Genomic DNA, 21,306 nt, shown 5'->3' with positions numbered 1-21,306 from the left:
AGGTCACTGGGCTCTTACGAACCTTGAGTACTGCAGAAATTCTTTTTTAACCTTGGCCAGATTTGTGCCTAGCACAATTCTGTCTCTGAGCTCCTTGGCCAGTTCCTTTGACCTCATGATTCTCATTCGGTCTGACATGCACTGTGAGCTGTTAGGTCTTATATAGACAGGGGTGTGCCTTTACAAATCAAGTCCTATCAGTTTAATTAAACACAGGTGAAGGAGTATAACCATCTCATGGAGAATCACAAGGAAATGGACAGTAGACAGTATGTGACTTAAATATGAGTGTCTGAGCAAAGGGTCTCAAAACTTCCGACCATGTGATATTTCAGTTTTTATTTTTTTAATAAATTTGCAAAAATTTCTACATTTCTGTTTTTTTTCATTCAAGATGGGGTGCAGAGTGTACCTAAATGAGAAAAAAAATAACTTTTTTAATTTACCAAATGGCTGCAATGAAACAAAGAGTGAAAAATGTAAAGGGGTCTGAATACTTTCCGTAACCACTGTACCTTATTGAGCAGACCACCTTCAAATCCAGACCATGTTTCCAGTGACAGATTTATACTTACTTAAAAACACATGTCAATGGACCCTTGGGTGGTTGACTCAAACAACATTTCACTCTATATAGCGAAGTCTTGGAAAAATAAGCTGTTGGACAAAGTACTGGTACCTCATGTGCCAAGTTAAAAATTAAAGAAGCAAACATTTTATTAATTTACTGTCATTAAAAATGTGGGTATATTTCATCACCTTCAACCCCATTTTTACAGAACCATACATTCTGGATACATAGATGAGAGCTTATTTATTTCCCCCGTAGGCAGTGATGCCCCTTAATCTGCGTTAAATCATTACTTGAAGGGGCTGGTTCAGCCGCCTGTGGGGGAATAAAACTCTCTTCAATGTTCCTAGTGCATACCTCCCAACCATCCCGATTCCCATGGGACAGTCCCGTTTTTGACCCCCCCCACTCACATCCCGCTCGGGACTCTATTTTTCCCCTGCTGCACTGAGCCGCCACCCCCTCCATGCACCGACCCCATCCTCACCCTCACAGCCTGCAATGACTTCTCTAGGCTGTTCTGTGGCTGTGCTCACAGGACCTGTAATGAGGTCACAGGAGGGGAGGAGTCAGGGATCACATGATCAGGGGCCTCCGTGTCTGCAGGACTCTGCTGTGCTGGTTGTCATGGTGCTGGATGAGGTGAAGTTTCTGTGTGAGGTCAGGAGGGGTTTACAGGATGGATGTAGCAGAGCTGTGTGTGTAAAGGTGTACAGAGCGGAACCGTGTGTGTACGAGGTGTACAGAGCGGAGCCACATGTGTATGGGGTGTACGGTGCAGAGCCATGTGTGTACGAGGTGTATTGAGCGGAGTCGCATGTGTACGGAGTGGAACCGCATGTATAGGAGTGTACGGAGTGGAGCCGTGTGTGTACGGAGCGGAGCCGCGTGTGTACGAGGTGTACTGAGCGGAGCCGTGTGTGTACGAGGTGTACAGAGAGGAGCCGCATGTGTACGTAGTGTACGGAGCAGAGCCGCATGTGTATGTGGTGTACGAAGCGGAGCTGCGTGTGTTTGGGGTGTACTGAGTGGAGCCGCATGTATACAAGGTGTACGGAGCAGAGCCATGTGTACGAGATGTACAGAGCCGAGGTGTACAAAATAGAGCCGTGTGTGTACGGTGTGTATGGAGCGGAGCCGCGTGTGTATGAGGTGTACAGAGCAGAGCTGCGTGTGTATGAGGTGTACAGAGCGGAGCCGCATGTGTACGAGGTGTACAGAACGGAGCCGCGTGTGTACGAGGTGTACAGAGCAGAGCTGTGTATACGAGGTGTACAGAGCAGAGCCGTGTGTATGAGGTGTACGGAGTGGAGCCGCATGTGTATGGAGCAGAGTCGCGTGTGTACGGGATGTACGGAGCGGAGCCAAGTGTGTACGAGGCATACAAAGCGGAACCGTGTGTGTATGAGGTGTGCGGAGCCGTGCTTGTACAAGGTGTATGGTGGGGAGCATTCATACCTCCCAACCATACCAGATCCAGAAGGACAGTCCCAATTTTGAGAGTCTGACCCGATGTCCCGGCCAGGTGCTTACATTTCCCATGGACACAGGAGTGCACGGTGGAGCCCTGAGGAGCACTTTAAAACTTGAACGTAACGGTCCACCGGAAGTGATGTGCTGGAAGCTGACATGAAATGAGGTAATTTCATGAGGAGATTGTGACAGAACCATGGAGGCACTTCAGGGAATGCTTCAGATCCATCACCATGTCCTCCTCCGACAGTGCGGACAGCAGGATCGCCTTGGAATCGGGGATGCCGGCCATGTGAGCGGATCATAGTATGTCCTGCAGTACAATCTGAGCCTGGGTGCTATAGTATCTTTATAGAATCTTTCTCTCTCTGTTTCTTTCTCTCTCTCTCTTTCTTTCTCTGTTCTTTCTTTCTCTCTCTGTTCTTTCTTTCCCTCTCTTTCTTTCTCTCTCTGCTCTTTCTTTCTCTAATCTTTCTTTTCTTCTTTCTCTCTCTGTTCTTTCTTTCTCTCTGTTCTTTCTTTCCCCTCTTTCTTTCTTTCCCCTTGTTCTTTCTTTCTCTCTGTTCTTTCTCTTTCTTTCCTTCTTTACTTCTTTCTTTCTCTCTCTCTGTTCTTTCTCTGTCTCTGCTCTTTCTTTCTTTCCCTTCTTTCTTTCTCTCTCTGTTCTTTCTTTCTTTTCTCCTTTCTTTCTCTGTTCTTTCTTTCCCCTCTTTCTTTCTTTCTTTCTTTCTCTTTCTTTCCCCTCTTTCTTTCTTTCTTTCTTTTTCTCTGTTCTTTCTCTTTCTTTCCTTCTTTACTTCTTTCTTTCTCTCTCTGTTCTTTCTCTGTCTCTCTCTGTTCTATTTTTATGTCCCCACTTTCTTTCTCTCTCTCTGTTCTTTCTTTCCCTTTTCTTTCTCTTTCTGTTTTCTTTTGCTCTCTGTTCTTTCTTTCTCTTTCTCTCTCTGCTCTTTCTTTCTCTCTCTGTTATTTCTTTCTATCTGTTCTCTCTCTGTTCTTTCTTCCCCTATTTCTTTCTTTCTCTCTCTCTGTTCTTTATCTTTCTCTGCCCTTATTTTCTGTCCCCTCTTTCTTTCTTTCTCTTTCTCTTTCTGTTCTTTCTTTCTCTTTCTTTCTTTTTCTCTGTTCTTTCTTTCCCCTCTTTCTTTCTCTCTGTTCTTTCCTTCTTTCCCCTTTTTCTTTCTCTCTGTTCTTTCTTTCCTTTCTTCTCTTTCTTTCTCTATTTCTTTCCCCTCTCTCTTCCTTTTGCTCTCCCTCTGTACTTTTTTCTGTCCCCACTTTCTTTCTCTCTCTGCTCTTTCTTTCTTCCCCCTCTTTCTTTCTCTCTGTTCTTTCTTTTTTCTTTCCCCTCTTTCTTTCTCTGTCTCTGTTCTTTCTTTCCCTTTTCTTTCTCTTCTTTCTTTTGCTCTCTGTTCTTCCTTTCTCTTTCTCTCTCTGTTCTTTCTTTCTCTCTCTGTTCTTTCTTTCTCTCTGTTCTCTCTCTGTTCTTTCTTCCCCTATTTCTTTCTTTCTTTCCCCTCTTTCTTTCTCTCTCTGTTCTTTCTCTCTCTCTGTTCTTTTTTTATGTTCCCTTTCTTTTTCTTTATTTCTTTTTCTCTGTTCTTTCTTTCCCCTCTTGCGTTCTCTCTGTTCTTTCTTTACCCACTTTCTTTCTCTCTCTGTTCTTTCTTTCTCTCTGTTCTCTCTCTCTGTTCTTTCTTCCCCTCTTTCTTTCCCCTCTTTCTTTCTCTCACTGTTCTTTCTTTTTTCTCTCTCTCTCCTTTTTTCTCTCCCCTCTTTCTTTCTCTCTCTGCTCTTTCTTTTTTCTTTTGTTCCCCTCTTTCTTTCTCTCTGTTCTTTCTTCCTCTTTGTTCTCTCTCTGTTCTTTCTTTCTCTCTCTGTTCTTTCTTTCTTTTTCTCTCTGTTTTCTCTTTCTCTGTTCTTTCTCTCTCTGTTCTTTCTTTCTCTCTCACTCTCCTTTCTCTCTCTCTTTCTGTTTTCTTTTTTCTCTCTCTCTGTTTTCTTTCTTTCTTTTCCTCAGTACTAGTGTGCCTACAGTACCATCCACTGTGCCCATAATGCCAGCCACTGTGCCCTCAGTACCAGTCAGTGTGATCAGCAGTGCTAAATGGGTGGGTGTGTCTAGTTGTGAAATGGGTGTGGTCGGGGGCATGGCCTAAAATTTGCATCCTTTGTTCCTCTTTCCCTTCTTCAAAAGTTGGGAAGTATGCTAGTGTGCTATGGTCATCTTTTTTTTTGTGCAGCAAGGTGGGGTCGCCAGTTCAATGTAGGTATGACTGACTACTGTCATGAGAGCTCTCTAAGTGGGCTGAAAAAAGGGGTCATACTATGTTTACCTTTGCTGAGGGGACAGGACCAAAGGAGTGCAACTTGGAGGCCTTAGAAGACACCCAAACCCCTTCAGTCTCAAAGTCTGCTCATGAAGTAATGTATCTGTGGTCCCGCAATAAAGAAGGCAGAAAACAATTAAATCATTTTTAGTGATTTTAAGGAGAAATTTGCTTTACTTATTCCAAAATTTAAGAAGTACTTTTATTAAATTCCATTTTGAACCTATGCCAGATTAAAAATATTGGATATCTACACTTCCGTTCAAAAGTTTAGGGTCACCCAGACAATTTTATGTTTTCCATGAAAACTCATACTTTTATTAATCAAATGGGTTGCCAGATGAATTTAAAATCTAGTCCAGACATTGACAAGGTTCGAAAAAAAGATTTTTATTTGAAATAATAATTTTCTCCTTCAAACTTTGCTTTCGTCAAAGAATGTTCCCTTTGCAGCAATTACAGTATTGCAGACCTTTGGCATTCTAGCAGTTAATTTGCTGAGGTAATCTGGAGAAATTTCATCCCATGCTTCCAGAAGCCCCTCCCACAAGTTGGTTTGGCTTGATGGGCACGTTTTGCGTACCATATGGTCAAGCTGCTCCCACAACAGCTCAATGGGGTTGAGATCGGGTGACTTCGCTGGCCACTCCAATATCAGCTGCCTGCTTCTTCTCTAAATAGTTCTTGCATAATTTGGAGGTGTGCTTTGGGTCATTGTCCTGTTGCAGGATGAAATTGGCTCCAATCAAGCGCTGCCCACAGGGTATGGCATGGCATTGCAAAATGGAGTGATGGCCTTCTTTATTCAAAATCCCTTTTGCCTTGTACAAATCTCCCACTTTACCAGCACCAAATCAACCCCAGACCATCACTTTACCTCCACCATGCTTAACAGATGGTGTCAGGCACTCTTCCAGAAGCTTTTCAGCTGTTCTGCTTCTCACAAATGTTCTTCTGTGTGATCCAAATACCTCAAACTTGGATTCGTCTGTCCATAACACTTTTTTCCAATCTTCCTCTGTCAAATGTCACTGTTCTTTTGCCCATATTAATGTTTTCCTTTTATTAGCCAGTCTCAGATATGGCTTTTTCTTTGCCACTCTGCCCTGAAGGCCAGCATCCCGGAGTCGCCTCTTCACTGTAGACATTGACACTGGCATTTTGCATGTACCATTTAATGAAGCTGCCAGTTGAGGACCTGTGAGGCGTCGATTTCTCAAGCGGCAGACTCTAATGTACTTGTCTTGTTGCTAAGTTGTGAAACAGGGCTCCCCACTTCTCTTTCTACTCTGGTTAGAGCCTGTTTGTGCTCTCCTCTGAAGGGAGTAGTACACACCGTTGTAGGAAATCTTCAGTTTCTTGGCAATTTCTAGCATGAAATAGCCTTCATTTCTAAGAACAAGAATAGACTGTCGAGTTTCACATGAAATTTCTTTTTTTCTGGCCATTTTGAGAGTTTAATGGAACCAACAAATGTATTACGCCAGATTCTCAAGTAGCTCAAAGGAAGGTCAGGTTTATAGCTTCTCTAATCAGCCTAACTGTTTTCAGCTGTGCTAACATACTTGCACAAGGGTTTTCAAGGGTATTCTAACCATCCATTAGCCTTCTTACACAGTTAGCAAACACAAAGTACCATTAGAACACTGGAGTTATGGTTGTTGAAAATGGGCCTCTATACGCCTATGAAGAAATTGCATTACAAACCAGACGTTTGCAGCTAGAGTAGTCATTTACCACATTAACAATGTATAGAGTGTATTTCTGAATCATTTAATGTTATCGTCATTGGAAAAAACTGTGCTTTTCTTTGAAAAATAAGGAAATTTCTAAGTAAGCCTAAACTTTTGAATGGTAATGTACATAATTGCTGTCCTTCTTCTATCTATAATAACACTGGAGTCTTTTTAGAGTCCAAAGAGAATTATAATTATTCTGTCCTAGAGCAAAATGGAAGAAATCCCCGTCATGGCTATTTATTTACAAGTAATAATGATTAATATAATGAAAAAAATCTTATTATTTGACCATTCATATAAGCCAACAAGAACGCCTGCTATATTGTTTCTTCCCATGAAATAAAAAAAATACTCTCAGGTTCGAATTTTCTTACTCATCAGGGGTAATAGTTATTTAAACCTTATCTCCAGTTTCTCTAGAAAAATTACTTTCGGACTGTGCAATAAATTCATTTTTCAAACTCCGTAATAAGAAATTTTCCCCTTCACCTACATAAGAGCTTACAGCAGTCTGTGCTGGGGGCTGTATTTGAAGAGAACTTTACCTGACTTTTAACCCTTTAAACTGGCTATATCCTGTGTAGTGCAGGGGTTGGGTTGGTTCAGTGTGACAGACAGAGACCACAGGAAAAGTTGACAGCAAACATGTTTAATGTCCACACTCACACAGTGTACAGCATACGACATCCTCCGGATCGCAGCCGGGAAACAAAGCAGTCCATGGGAGTCCGGTTGCCGAGGGCAACGGCACCACTGTATCACGCTGCGGGGGGGCAGGTGTTCGCTCTGCTGGCTCTGAGTTAACTCACACAGACTGAGCTTCTGCAGAGCCCACTGCTCCGCAAGTTGCAAACTCCAAACTGACACCCACTAACCCTTGCTGCAGGGATTTTTACCTGGAATCTGTGGCCATGGGCCACTTGCAAGACCTGGCCTGGAGGAAACGGACCTTCTTTCAGTCTGTCTAAAAAATAAAGGCCCATAACGGGGGTTTTCCTGAACAATGCATTGGCCAAATAGCATGACCAGGTCCATGCTTATTTTTATTTTGCTTTGTGACTCGCAGGCATCCTGCTGTGACCACAAGGCACTCCAGAAGGTCTAATAGGACTCTGTATGCATCCTGGGGAATACATATCGACCCTCGCATATAATCCCCCTCGCATATAATCCCCCTCCCTGCCTCACACCTGATATAGGTGCTGAAAAGCTGATTAGCACGTTTTTTCGGTTTTGTAATTGACCTTATCATTTCTGAGACATGAGCTTATAAAGTTTTCACCTACATTTCAGCCACATGGTGTGACAGATCCTTCTTAGGGGCCTTGTACTATTTCCACCTATTTGGCGATGGCCAGTCATGAGCAGGGGGTGTCGCAGAGGTGGAATATACAAAATACACCACCAGACCAAGGATTCTCTACATGAATAATCCTTACTGCCAATATATCCTGCTTCATACAATGTGGATTCAGGAGAGCAGTTGGAGTTGCAGATCATCATGGGAGCTAGTGATGATGTGGCGCCCCCAGGGGTATGGTCGCCACACTGGCCTTACCTTCCTCCAGGGGAGCCTTTGGTCTCATCCGATCTGGTGGAGGACAATGGCCCTGTGAAGCAGCTAGAAGAGTGGTGCCAGCAACTGCAGGTGGGAACTGACTCTACACCTTCATACCAGAGAAATGGGGTTTACAGGGTGACACAAGAGTATGAGCGGGTATTCAGCAAACACCCACTAGATTTTGGGCAGGCAAAAGGGGTGCAACATCATATCCCCACTGGAGACCATCCACTCATAAAGGAAAGGTACAGACCTATACCCCCAACACAGTACCAATGTGCTAAGAGTATGTTGAAAGAGATGAAGGAAGCTGGGGTCATTAGGGACAGTTGTAGCCCATGGGCAGCTCCAATAGTGTTTGTAAAGAAAAAGGATGGTACTATGAGAATGTGTGTTGATTACAGGAAAATTAACAGTATCACACATAAAGATGCCTACCCATTGCCTAGAATTGAAGAGTCATTAGCTGCACTTAAAACTGCTAACTACTTTTCCACCTTGGATCTCACCAGTGGGTATTGGCAGGTTCCCGTGGCAGAGGCAGACAAGGAGAAAACCGCATTTACCACTCCAATGGGTCTCTGTGAGTTCAATTACATGCCATTTGGACTCTGCACTGCTCCCGGAACATTTCAGCAGCTGATGGAGTGTTGACTGGGACACATGAAATTTGAAACAGTCCTGTTGTACTTGGATGATGTCATCGTTTTCTCCAAGACCTATGAAGAGCATCTGGAACACCTGGCCGAAGTGTTTGAAGCTTTGTCCAATTTTGGCCTGAAAGTGAAGCTTTCAAAATGCCACCTCCTGAAGCCTAAGGTACAGTACCTCGGTCATGTGGTCAGTGGAGAATGTGTGGCACCAGATCCTGACAAGGTTACGGTCATCCGGAACTGGACGAAGCCCCGCAACCTCCATGAGGTACGCCAATTCCTTGGACTAGTAGGCTACTACCGGAGATTCATCAAAAGCTTTACTGAAATAGCCACCCCGATGCAAAACCTTCTGGTGGGGCAGTCCAAGAAAGGCAAGCAGAAGAATTCCACGTTTGAATGGACTGAAGAATTGGAGAAGTCCTTCACCAGATTGAAGATGGCCCTCACCGGTGACGAAGTTCTGGCCTACCCAGATTATGACAAACCCTTTGTGCTGTACACGGATGCCAGCAACGTGGGATTCGGAGCAGTACTGTCGTAGGTACAGAGTGGAAAAGAGAGAGTGATCTCCTACGCCAGCAGGAAGCTGCGTCCCACTGAGAGGAACCCTGATAATTACAGTTCTTTCAAGCTGGAGTTCCTTGTCATAGTCTGGGCTGTCACCGAAAGGTTCAAGCATTACCTAGCTTCGGACAAATTTACAATCTTCACGGACAACAACCCGTTGACCCACTTGGACACTGCCAAGCTAGGAGCACTGGAGCAGCGATGGATGGCTCGGTTATCCAATTATGAGTTTACCATCAAGTACCGGGCAGGCCACAAGAATGCCAATACTGATGCGCTATCCAGGATGCCTAATCTGCCAGATGCAGGAGAAGACCCTGAGGCTCTGGAAGAGGTAGAATTGCCTCCCTTCCACCGGCCACTGGCGGCCCAACGTGCTCAGGCGGCCTGGCTTGAAGGAAGTCACTCTGAATCCGTTGCCCCATCATGATTGGGCAGAAGCACAAGATAATGACCCTGCAGTCCGCCTGGTGAAAGAGCTGCTGACACAAGGTGACTCACGCCCAGAGTTGAATGCTCCTGAAGAAACTCATCAGTTGTGGAAGGAAAGAGGTCGGCTGTTCATTTATGAAGGGAAGCTGTGTCGGAAGAGTATCAATGCCCGCACACATGAGCTGGTCTGGCAGGTGGTGGTCCCAAAGAGAGATGCATCAATGGTCCTAGGAGCATACCACAATGGAGCTGGACACTTTGGATGGAAGAAGTTGGAAACATTGCTCCGAGAGAGGTTCTACTGGACTAGCATGCGAAGGCCATTGAGAGGTGGTGCTGGGAGTGTGGACAGTGTAACCTGCGTAGAATGGATCGAGACAGCCAGAGAGCTCCCTTACAGCCAATCATCACCAAACAGCCCCTAGAGTTGGTAGCCTTGGACCATGTGAAGTTGGTTCCAAGCCGGTCAGGCTGCCTCTATGCCCTTACCATTGTGGACCACTATTCGAGATTCCTGGTGGTTGTGCCTGTCAAAGATCTAACGGCCAGGACAGCGGCCAGAGCATTCCAACAGCACTTCTGTAGACCACATGGTTATCCTGAGAGGGTGCTGACAGGCCAAGGTCCAGCTTTCGAGGCAGAAGTGTTCCATGAATTTTGCAACTTATATGGGTGTAAGAAGATTCGGACAACACCTTATCACCCACAGACCAACGGCATGTGCGAGAAGATGAACCAGGTAGTGATTGATTTACTGAAGACATTGCCCTTGGAGGAGAGAAATCTGTGGCAAGAAAAGTTGCCCGATCTGGTGGACCTCTACAACCATATCCCAGTGAACTCTACCAACTGTACTCCAGCGTACCTGATGAGAGCAAGGCCTGGTAAGCTGCCTATTGACTTGGACATGGGAGTCCTGACGCCTGAAGTAACGTCACCAGATGCTGACTGGGAAAAGGAGAGGCAGCAGCAGTACAGAAGGGTACAGGAGTGTGTGGAGAAGAGTCTGGCTCAGGCAAGGCAGAAGCAGGAGAGACTTTTAACCAAAATGCACCTTCTGTTCCTTTTTCGCTGGGAGAACAAGTTCTCAAGAGAAAAGGAAGACTGCATAATCTGGATGATCAATGGGAAGAGGAGCCCTATACAATTCTGCCCTCGAACTTCAATAATACCAAAGTATGCCTTGTTAGCAAAGATGGAGGAGAGACCTCAGCAGCGGCATCCAGGGATCACTTGAAGTTATGCTCTGACCAGTTGAAAGAAAAAGCGGGAGGATCAGATAACATCCCACCTACAGAGGAAGAAAAGACAGTCAGTACCGTCCTGGGAGAGTTCCCTGCGAATTGCACTAGAGTTAATTATGCAATCGTGGTGCCGGTGTTGTTATTTCCCCAAGTAGAAGCACAGGAGAATAGGACTCAAGAAGACCTTGAAGATCAAGAAAATCAGGCAACAGAGGCCACACCTGCAGTGGAGTCAGAGAACCCTCGCCCTGCCAGTGGTGAACCTGTAGTGCCCGTGGTGAGTCCAGGAGTTCACAGACCAGTTAGTGTCCCTGTGCTATGTAGAACTAGAGTATTACACACTACACCGGTAGTTAGGACCAGACGGTTGGTAGGGACCACTACAACACCAGTGTTACGCAGATCCACTCGTATCACACAGGGTGTACTACCAGTTAGGTTCCGTATGTAAAGTAATGTAATTGTTGAAATTTTGTAAATATGTAACTGTTTTTCAAGTTTTGTGCCTACAGGTAACCTGTAAGAGTTCCTTGGAGTTTTCTTGTTTTCTTTATGGACACTGAACCACAGGACTTGTGTGTGGTCAAAAGCTTTCGCCATTTGCCCAGGAATGGACCATGAACATTGATGCTGGATTTATCATCATAGGACCATTTTTGAGCTCTTGGTTTTTGTACATTTTTCCCTTTTTCAAATCTTGTACAAATTATTATTGTTCAATTGTTTATATGTTATTCATGTTTTCTTTTGTTCAGCCCAGGAGTGCTGATTTGCACTAGGGGGGAATGTGGCGCCCCCAGGGGTATGGTCGCCACACTGGCCTTGCCTTCCTCCAGGGGAGGGTAATGCCAGGCTTGGAAGCAGTGATGGGTCTCTCCAGCAGTTAACCTAATGCATGCAACACAGTTCCACTCCGAGCCAGCAGGGGGAGCTCTAAACCAGGATTGAGGAGCAGAGTGCTCTCTGGGGGTCAGGAGGAAGGAGTAGTCAGATTGTGTGAGGAGGTTCACGTGTGCAGACGTGTGGAACGGGGTGGAGGTTGAGCTCTGGGAGGAGAGCTCCCTCACCGCTAGAGCGGAAAGACTGGAGCCTGGTCTCCACGGTGGTACGGATACTGACGGTCCTGCCACAGATACCAGAGGAGTAGGAGGCTGTAAATGCCCTGCTCTCACCAAAGACTTGGGACACAACAGCAATTGATTAGAGAGCCAGGACTCAGGAGAGTAGTCCCCGAGAGAAGCTACAGCTGTCTGTCATACAAGTATAGTTCTAGGAACATCTGAAGAGAGGCATTTCAGAGTAACTAAGTACTGGAGTGCTTCACACTACAAAGCGCAAGGAAGGAGACGGCACAGCCCTTCTGCTGAGAGAGAATCCTGATCTGCTTCCAGGCTAACCTGCTCCAATACCATTTGTAATCAGGACTCTGGACTGCATATATTCAGTAAAGGTGCAGAAACTACAACCGCTGTGTCTTGTCTGTTCCCTACGCTTTCGGCACTGCTACATCCCCGTGCCAGCTACATCTACACTGCCCTGGGACTACAGCTCCACCTGTGGGGAGCTTTACCATCTAAGCTGCACATACCATCAGTCCCAGCGGAACTGTATGCAGCATTGGCCTAACGCCATAGTTGCCAAACACCACGGGTGGCGTCACGAACTATTCTACCATTAACTACATCTCCCCATTGTTTGGGCGCCCAGGGCCACGGACCGGGTCATCGCTGCTGTGATTCATCCCCCTGACACCGGCCCGGTACCGAGTACCCCACAGCCCTGGGAGGGCGACCCAATGGACAGTCTGAATCTATTTGGTGAGCTGGATCATTTTCCTTTTTTCCACTGCTTACCAAAAAGAGCCAAGAACTTTGGATCCTAAATGAATCGGCTATTCAACATAAAAAAGTCACAGCAGCCCAAAACCTGCCCACCCACAGCAGAAACCCTGTGCACCCTATGATTTAATTGACTGGATAGAGGTGATCATGGTTTCCACCATGGGTGGGCATGGCTTCGGCTACCCTGATTTTGTGTTAAATATGTGCTCAATGTGATGAACACACATGAAAATTTGAATATGACTCAAACCAGAAAAAGTTGCAAAACACTGAAAACTAAGAAAAAAAAAGACAAATGCAAAAGTGAATTGGGCTCTAATAACTAGAAAACGTGCATAAAATATATGGATTATTGATGTAATGAAGGGGTGGACCCCAACTTGGGACGTCTATTAGCTAAAGAAGGGGAGCCACAGCAAAGCAGCCACCCCTATGGGTGACCAAGCAAGCTAACTCATTTTCACAGGAGCCCCATTGATTTCTATAGAGACACCTTGTCGGTGGTGGGACGGCTTTTATGCTTTGTTTGATCAAATACAGTATTACTAAGAACTCTGTGTGATTTAAATGCACTTTTGCTTTTTACTTATTTAATTATAGCAGGGTTTTTTTCATTTTGCCTTTTGTAGGTTTTGTATGCTTTTTGGCCATGTGAACATGCATTTATATGCTGCATGTGTACCAACTCAAACCAAGCTCAATTTTTGTGTTTTTTCTTTGTATTTTTGCATTCTGTGCAAGCAGGGGTGTGGCCTCCCTCTCCTGAGCTGGAAATTGTATTTAAAGGCTTCGCCTGACTGGTGTCCGGTGGTTGGGACCCGTTCCTTGTCTGCCCTTATTCACACAGACGTCAACTTTGACACATGATAAGGTTACTAATACTAGACTGTTAGGAACAGCGGAACGCACTAAATAAAAATATAAATAAAGTGCGTTCGCCGCTCGGGGTCCACCGTGCAGTAGGTGGTATAACCGCTGCTAGATGGTGGCAGAGCAATATGGCGGTAATGCGCACAGGGTTAAGAGTCACCCAAGTGCACAGAGCAATCTCTGTTAAATCACAAAGACGCCTATGTACAAAAACAAACGAGCTGAGCCTGTTAAGGTCACAGGTACTCAGAGTAGTTACACACACGGTATTAGGTCACAGGAGTAGCCCAAGATGGCGGCACAAAGTCCTTCTAGACCTACCGTGTGTGCAGCATCGCAGCCGCGAACGTTTAAGTGTGCTGCTACTGCAGCGCGGCGTAGGACACTGCTGCTATACGACAATGCTAAGCGCAAGCGCAATGTCGGACACTAGCAGCTGTGGACTATGAAGCAGAGGCGCGCTGGCGCTGGTACTAAACTCAATCCCTCACACAACCGTAATATCAAAGGATAGGGGTTTCAACTGAGTCATTCACCAGTATCATGCATTCATCGTCATTCACACAGCAGCAAGTACAGTCTATACTAGCGCATGGCGGAACAGCCATGCACGTTTTTTATAGCAGCCGGGACCTTCCGGAAGCTTCCAGATCTCCGAGATGGACCAATGAGATCTGGAGCGGGATCTGAACACATGACTCCCGATCGCCAATGGGAGATTGTCTCATGAGCATGCTCAGAAGGTGGATGGAAGGACTTAGCCTCTGGAGTGATTTGCTTCAAGGCAATCTCCTCTGCAATCTCCTCTGCAGTAGATAAATAGCAGGAGACTGCAGAATGTGAGGGTCTGGATTCCTGCATAGCGACCGCAGAAACCTGACTCCTAACACTAGACAGTGTAGGACCGCCCTGACCACAGAGTCAACTTGTCGATGGTGGGACGGCTTTTATGCTATGTTTGATCAAATACAGTATTACTAAGAACTCTGTATGATTTAAATGCACTTTTGCTTTTTACTTATTTAATTATAGCAGGGTTTTTTTCATTTTGTCTTTTGTAGGTTTTTGTATGCTTTTTGGCCATGTGAACATGCATTTATATGCTGCATGTGTACCAACTCAAACCAGGCTCAACTTTTGTGTTTTTTCTATAGATACTTGTTAAAACTTCAGCAGCTACGTAAGAATTAAGCACTTGAGTCATTTCGATCAGTAATTCACGTAGTGGTAGGACCTCATGATGGGGTTGTACCAAAGCTTGTTCAATAATGTCTGCAATACACTGTGACGTTTGTAGTCACTGTTGTCACTCTTCTTTTACATGATTTTTATACAGATTGGTCATCAGGATAACACCAGTACATGGCAATACATAAAATGGTCTTCAACTCTTCACCTTCTGTGTGTTCACAGCCTAAAGTGCAATCAATCATACATCATAGCAGATGGGGGAGAGGTTCCTTATATATACAGAGCCCAGAGCAATATTCCATAGGACATTTCAGTATTTACAATAAACAATATTTCATTTTCCTATGCCAATAATGGGGAGAGCCTCGAAAATAGGCTATTATATTACTGTCAATGCACAATATATTACTACTGCAGATCAACAAGTGCTGGAATAAAGATCGTGATGAGTTAATAACTTTTGACTATGAATATAATTGATTGTGTCAGCAGATGTATGTGGTTATTAATATTTTATCATCAGTAAAATAGGAGCTGAATAATATACTGCATATTGTATTTAGAAATCAGTTAAATTATTAATATCATCATAGATAGCAATCACGATGCAACTGCCGGATCTTGCTACATGAAAACAGGAATGGTTCTCCATCCTATTAGGAGGATAAAATAACCTCGACTTGATTGGCTCCAGTTATTGGTTAATATGGGTATTGGTTGTGGTCCAAGTTGCCCAAGCAATTAAGAATCCCAGAAGTTGAATCCCACAATTCAGACATTACTGCAGTTTTCCATTCATTTTTTTTAAGTTGCAAATTTGTAGGGAAGCAAAAAATAAATAAGCCACACTAATCACTGGAATTTGCCCTAGGCTTCAGCATTATCGCTCCCAAAGTCTACACTATAACGGACTTGATGGTATCCTCATCACCAGTCATCTCATCATGTAGCAGAACGGTGGTCAGGTCATTTGTGACCATGACGCCAGCACTCCATTAGAGAGTGGTGGAGCGAAAGCTGGGGGGCATGATCAAGGTGGTAAATGTATCTTGTTACTTTCTTTTATAAGCACCCCCTTATTTTTTATAGTGGTTATACTGACATTCTTTGACCAAATGTTGGGAGCTGCTCACCTAAGATGCACTTGTCACTGATAGCAGGGATGTTTCTAACCATTATGCAAAGGGAGACTCTAAGTCTGTGGATCTGTGGCATAGGGGCTCAAACGGAGGACACTATGTCATATTACACATTGTACCCCATAATGTAAAACATTTTGCTTTAAAGAAACCCTCCAGTGATTCTTTATTTGCCCCCTATGCTAGGTATCATGTGTATAAGGGTCATGAAAGTAGCAGCATACTCAACAGTTCTCCTGGTTTCAGCGGTTCTGCAGCCAATTGCCGTGACTGCATATGTGACCTGCCACATCACTGTGTGGAGCAGCAGTTGCTCTTTAAATGTGAGTCTATGAGACTCGGATGAAAAATTTGAAAACTAACCTCCATTCCAAACAGCAACCAATGGTCATAAATGCAGTCATGCTGCTGAAACCAGGAGAAAATTGTGGCCAGTAGGTATCATTCTAGACACTCACACATATAATACCTAACAAATCACAGGACTGGTACTTTAAAAAAATATTGAGTCTATGGTCATCCTTAGTGATGACCATATTGGACATTTTCAAGTACTAGATCCTCAGATTGTGAAACAGTACCCAGCCAAATTATTATTATTTATTATTATTATTTATTTATATAGCGCCATTAATTCCATGGTGCTGTAGATGAGAAGGGGGTACATACAAAGTTATAGACATTGTTAAACAGTAAACAAATTTACAATGACAGTCTGGTATAGAGGAGAGAGGACCCTGTCCTTGCGGACTTACATTCTATGGGTTAGTGGGGAAGAGACAGAAGGTAGGGGGTGCAGCGGCTCTAGTGGTTTTGAGTCGGCTGCTCGGGCGATGGTGAGGCAGCAGAATGGTTATTGGAGGCTGTAAGCTTTCCTGAAAAGATGGGTTTTCAGGTTCCGTTTGAAGGATCCGAGGGTGGTGGATAATCGGACGTGTTGAGGCATGGAATTCCAGAGGATGGGGGATATTCGGGAGAAATCTTGGAGGCGGTTGTGTCAGGAACGAATAAGGGTGCCATCACCAGCGATTCCGACAATGATACAACCTGGCCAGGAATGCTGATGCATTGCTACATGATCGCTGGTGAGCTGCCAAACAGGCAGACACACCCGCGATCAGGACCAGCGAGGATGCTGGTATCCAAGGCAAATATCGGGTAACTAAGCGAGCACAGATTCTGGAAATATTTTTGAGTTGGAGGCGACAGGAGGTGGCAAGAGTTTGGACGTGCGGTTTGAAGGATAGGGCAGAGTCGAGAGTTAAGCCCCCGTTACACACTGCGATATCGCTAGCAATATCGCTGCAAAGTCACCGATTTTGTGACGTTGCAGGGATATTGCTAGCGATATCGCTGCATGTGATACTTACCTCCGACCGGCTCCCCCACTGGTTATCGCTGATCGCGCGAGAAGCTCCTGGATCATTCCTCGTCGGTCACTTCCTGCGGCGCTTCCTGCTGTGACGAGCGACGCGTGGAGCCGGGTGGGAGGACGCAGGATCGCCGCGTCTGACAGGTAAGTAGCGATCCCCGTCCCCAGCAATGTCGCTGGTGAGATCTGCCCGAGTGGCAGCTCACTAGCGACCACCTAGCGATGCACCAGCGATCCTGACCGCGTCATATCGCTAGTCGGGATCGCTGGTGCATCGCTAGGTGTAACGGTACCCTTACTCCGATGCAGCGGATTTCAAGTGCTGGAGAGAGCGTGATGTCATTTACCATAATAGATAGATCGGGTAGGGAAGATACGTGAGATGGAGGAAAGATAATGAGTTCAGTTTTGTCTACATTGAGTTTTAGGAAGCGAGAGGTGAAAAATGAAGATAGACACTCCAGGATTCTGGACAGCAGAGAGGTGACTTCTGGGCCAGAGAGGTAGATCTGAGTGTCGTCCGCATACAGGTGGTACTGGAAGCCATGGGACTTTATGAGTTGTCCTAGGCCAAGAGTATAGATGGAAAAAAGTAGGGACAACAGGACAGAGCCTTGGGGGACTCCAACAGAGAGAGGGGGTGATGAGGAGGTAGTATGGGAGTGGGAAATGCTGAATGTGTGGTCAGAAAGGTATGAGGCAATCCAGGACAAGGTCTTTGATGCCAAGGGAAGAAAGAATCTGCAGCAGTAAGCAGTGGTTGACTGTGTCGAGGGCAGAGGACAGGTCGAGAAGGAGAAGGATGGAGAACTGTTGGTTAGCTTTGGCTGTGAGTAAGTCACTAGTAATTTTGGTCAGAGCAGTTTCAGTGGCATGGTGGGGGCGGAAGCCAGATTGGAGCGGCAACTCATGTGGCTACAATGGACCCCTTGGAGAGATTAGCTGCATTCTATATTTTGAGCCTCCTCACAGCCCCTACAATGTAAGGCAATCCTTTTACTAACGAAAACCCAACAATAAATTTAAGCCTCGGGTCAAGATTCAGAGACCCCTGGATGGTCAGCCATTTTCATTTAGCATCAGGAAAGACATGGTATTACATAGTAGCCATTAGATGAATAAATGGATACACAAGAATGATAGTTACTCTTGATAAACAGCTCTCATCTCTGAGTTAACCTCTACAATGTCCTTGTGCCCTATTTTGGAATATTAACTGCTTTCCTACATTAGACGTACTATTCCGTCCATGTGACCTGGGACCTAAGTCCCAAGGATGGAATAGTACGTCATAGCGATCAGGGGCGCCCCCTGTGGGGAGCGCAGCTGATCACGGCCAGGTGTCAGCTTCTTATCACAGCTGACACCCGACACTATGTGTCAGGGGAGGTCATGGACCGCCCCTGGCACACCGCGATCAAACATGATTGCAGTGTACCGGGGGGCATAGGAGAGAAGCGCGCAGGGAGGGGGCTCCCTCCGTGCTTCCCTGAGACCCCCAGAGCAGCAAGATGTGCTGCGCTGCTCTGGGGGCCTCCTTCCCTGCAGGTCCCTGGATCCAACATGGCAGCGGGGACCTTCGGGGGCCTGCAGGGAGCCGGCTTCCTCACTGCCTGCAGAGCGCAGGCATGAGGAAGCCCATGCAGCACCTGTGTCAGATCGCTGATCTGTCACAGCGATCTGTGATGTGTCAGATCAGCGATCTGTTACATGACAGTGATGTCCCCCCTGGGACAGTGTAATAGAGTTAAAAAAAAGTGTAAAAATTATTTCTAAAAAAATCGTTAAATAAATTTAAAAAAAAAATATTCCCTAATAAATTCATTTTTTGAAAATAAAAAAAAACAATAAAAGTACACATATTTGGTACCGCCACGTCCATAACGACCCGCCCTATAAAACTGTCCCACTAGCTAACCCCTTTATTGAACCCCTTAAAAATAAAATTAAAAACGAAGCAAAAAATACTGCTTTATCATCATACTGCCGAAGAAAAAGTGCAATAACGCGCAATCAAAAAGACGGATATAAATAACCATAGTACCACTGAAAACGTCATCTTGTCCCGCAAAAAACGAGCCACCACACAGCGTCATCAGCAAAATAATTACTTTTTATATAAAATTGTTTTCATTGCATAAAAGCGCCAAAACATAAAAAAAAGACATAAATGAGGTACAGCAGCATGCCCGCTGTCTTGGGGTCATATTCGACACTGAACTTTCCTTTACTCCCTACATCCGATCACTCAGTCGCTCTTGTCACCTGCATCTTAAAAACATCTCCAGAATCCGACCTTTTCTCACCTTTGAAACTGCTAAGACTCTTACTGTCGCTCTTATTCATTCTCGCCTGGACTACTGCAACTCTCTTCTGATCGGTCTTCCTCTTACCAAACTTTCTCCTCTCCAATCCATCTTGAATGCAGCAGCCAGGGTCATATTTCTGTCCAGCCACTTCACCGATGCCTCCATCTTGTGCCAGTCATTACACTGGCTACCTATTCGCTACAGGGTCCAGTATAAACTCATCTCTCTCACCAACAAAGCTCTCCACTGTTCTGCACCGCCTTATATCTCCTCTCTTATCTCTGTCTATCGCCCTACACGTGCCCTCCGTTCTTCAAATGACCTAAGACTAACATCCCCCGTAATCCAAACCTCGCACCTCCGTCTCCAAGACTTCTCTCGTGCTGCTCCAGCTCTCTGGAATGCACTTCCCCAGACGATCAGACTGATACCTAGCCCTGACCTATTCAAGCGCGCTTTGAAAACCCATCTCTTCAAACAAGCCTACCACATCAACTACTCAGCAAACTAACTTTGCCCTGTTCCCTCCTTCCAAATATTATTCTGAATCTGCACCCTACTATTCATCTGTCTCCACACCCTCCATGCACACGATAACTGCACTTGATACTTGTCTATTGCACTTAAACACACGGGCTGATGACTGGATCATGCAGCTTTATATGAAAATCCCTATTTATTATAATTGCCAGACCTGAATTAACAAGCACTTCTCACCTACTGTGTCCCCCCATTTCCCTGTAGATTGTAAGCTTGCGAGCAGGGACCTCACTCCTAATGTCACTGTTTGAATTGACTTAACTTGTATTGAATTTATTGTCTGTACATGTCCCCGCTTAATTGTAAAGTGCTGCAGAATATGTTGGCGCTATATAAATAAAAATTATTATTATTATTATTATTATAGGTATCGCTGTAACCGTACTGACCCGAAGAATAAAACCGCTTTATCAATTTTACCGCACGCGGAACGGTGTAAACACACCCCCTAATGAAATTCATGAAATGCTGGTTTTTGTTCATTCTGCGTCCAAAAATCGGAGTAAAAAGCGATCAAAAAATGTCACGTGCCCAAAAATGATACCAATAGAAACGTCAACTCGTCCTACAAAAAATAAGATCTCACATGACTCGGTGGGTCAAAATATGGAAAAAATATCGCTCTCAAAATGTGGTGATGCATAAACTATTTTTTACAATAAAAAGCGTCTTTTAGCGTGCGACAGCTGCCAAATATAAAAACCCGCTATAAATAGTAAATCAAACCCCCTTCGTTTGGGAAAAATAATAAAATAAAAAAATGTATTTATTTCCATTTTCCCATTAGTGTTAGGGTTAGAGCTAGGGCTAGGGTTAGGGCTAGAGTTAGGGTTAGTGTTAGGGCTAGGGCTAGGGTTAGGGCTAGGGATAGGGTTAGGGGTGTGTTAAGGTTAGGGTTGGAGTTAGAATTGGGGGGTTTCCACTGTTTTGGCACATCAGGGGCTTTCCAAACGCGACATGGTGTCCGATCTCAATTCCAGCCAAAAAGGTCAAATGGCGCTGCTTACCTTCCGAGCTCTGCCATGCGCAAAATAGTGGTTTACCCCCACATATGGGGTATCAGCATACTCAGGACAAATTGCACAATAATTTTTGGGGTCCTGTTTCCCTTGGGAAAATAAAAATTGGGGGTGAAAAGATCATTTTTGTGGAAAAAATATGATTTTTTAATTGTACAGCTGTACGTTACAAACTTCTGTGAAGCCCTTGGGGGTTCAAAGTGCTCACCACACATCTAGATAAGTTCCTTGGGGTCTAGTTTCCAAAATGGGGTCACTTGTGGGGGGTTTCCACTGTTTAGACACATCAGGAGCTCTTTAAACCTGACATGGCATCCGATCTGAATTCCAGCCAATTTTGCAGTGAAAAAGTCAAACCTCGCTCCTTCCCTTCCAAGCTCTGCCATGCGCCCAAACAGTGGTTCCCCCCCCACATATCAGGTATCAGCGTACTCAGGACAAATTGCACAATA

The sequence above is a fragment of the Dendrobates tinctorius genome, unplaced genomic scaffold, assembly GCF_039654945.1.
Source record: "Dendrobates tinctorius isolate UK_male_01 unplaced genomic scaffold, ASM3965494v1 ptg000145l, whole genome shotgun sequence".
NCBI lineage: Eukaryota > Metazoa > Chordata > Amphibia > Anura > Dendrobatidae > Dendrobates > Dendrobates tinctorius.
This window is presented reverse-complemented; position numbering follows the sequence as displayed.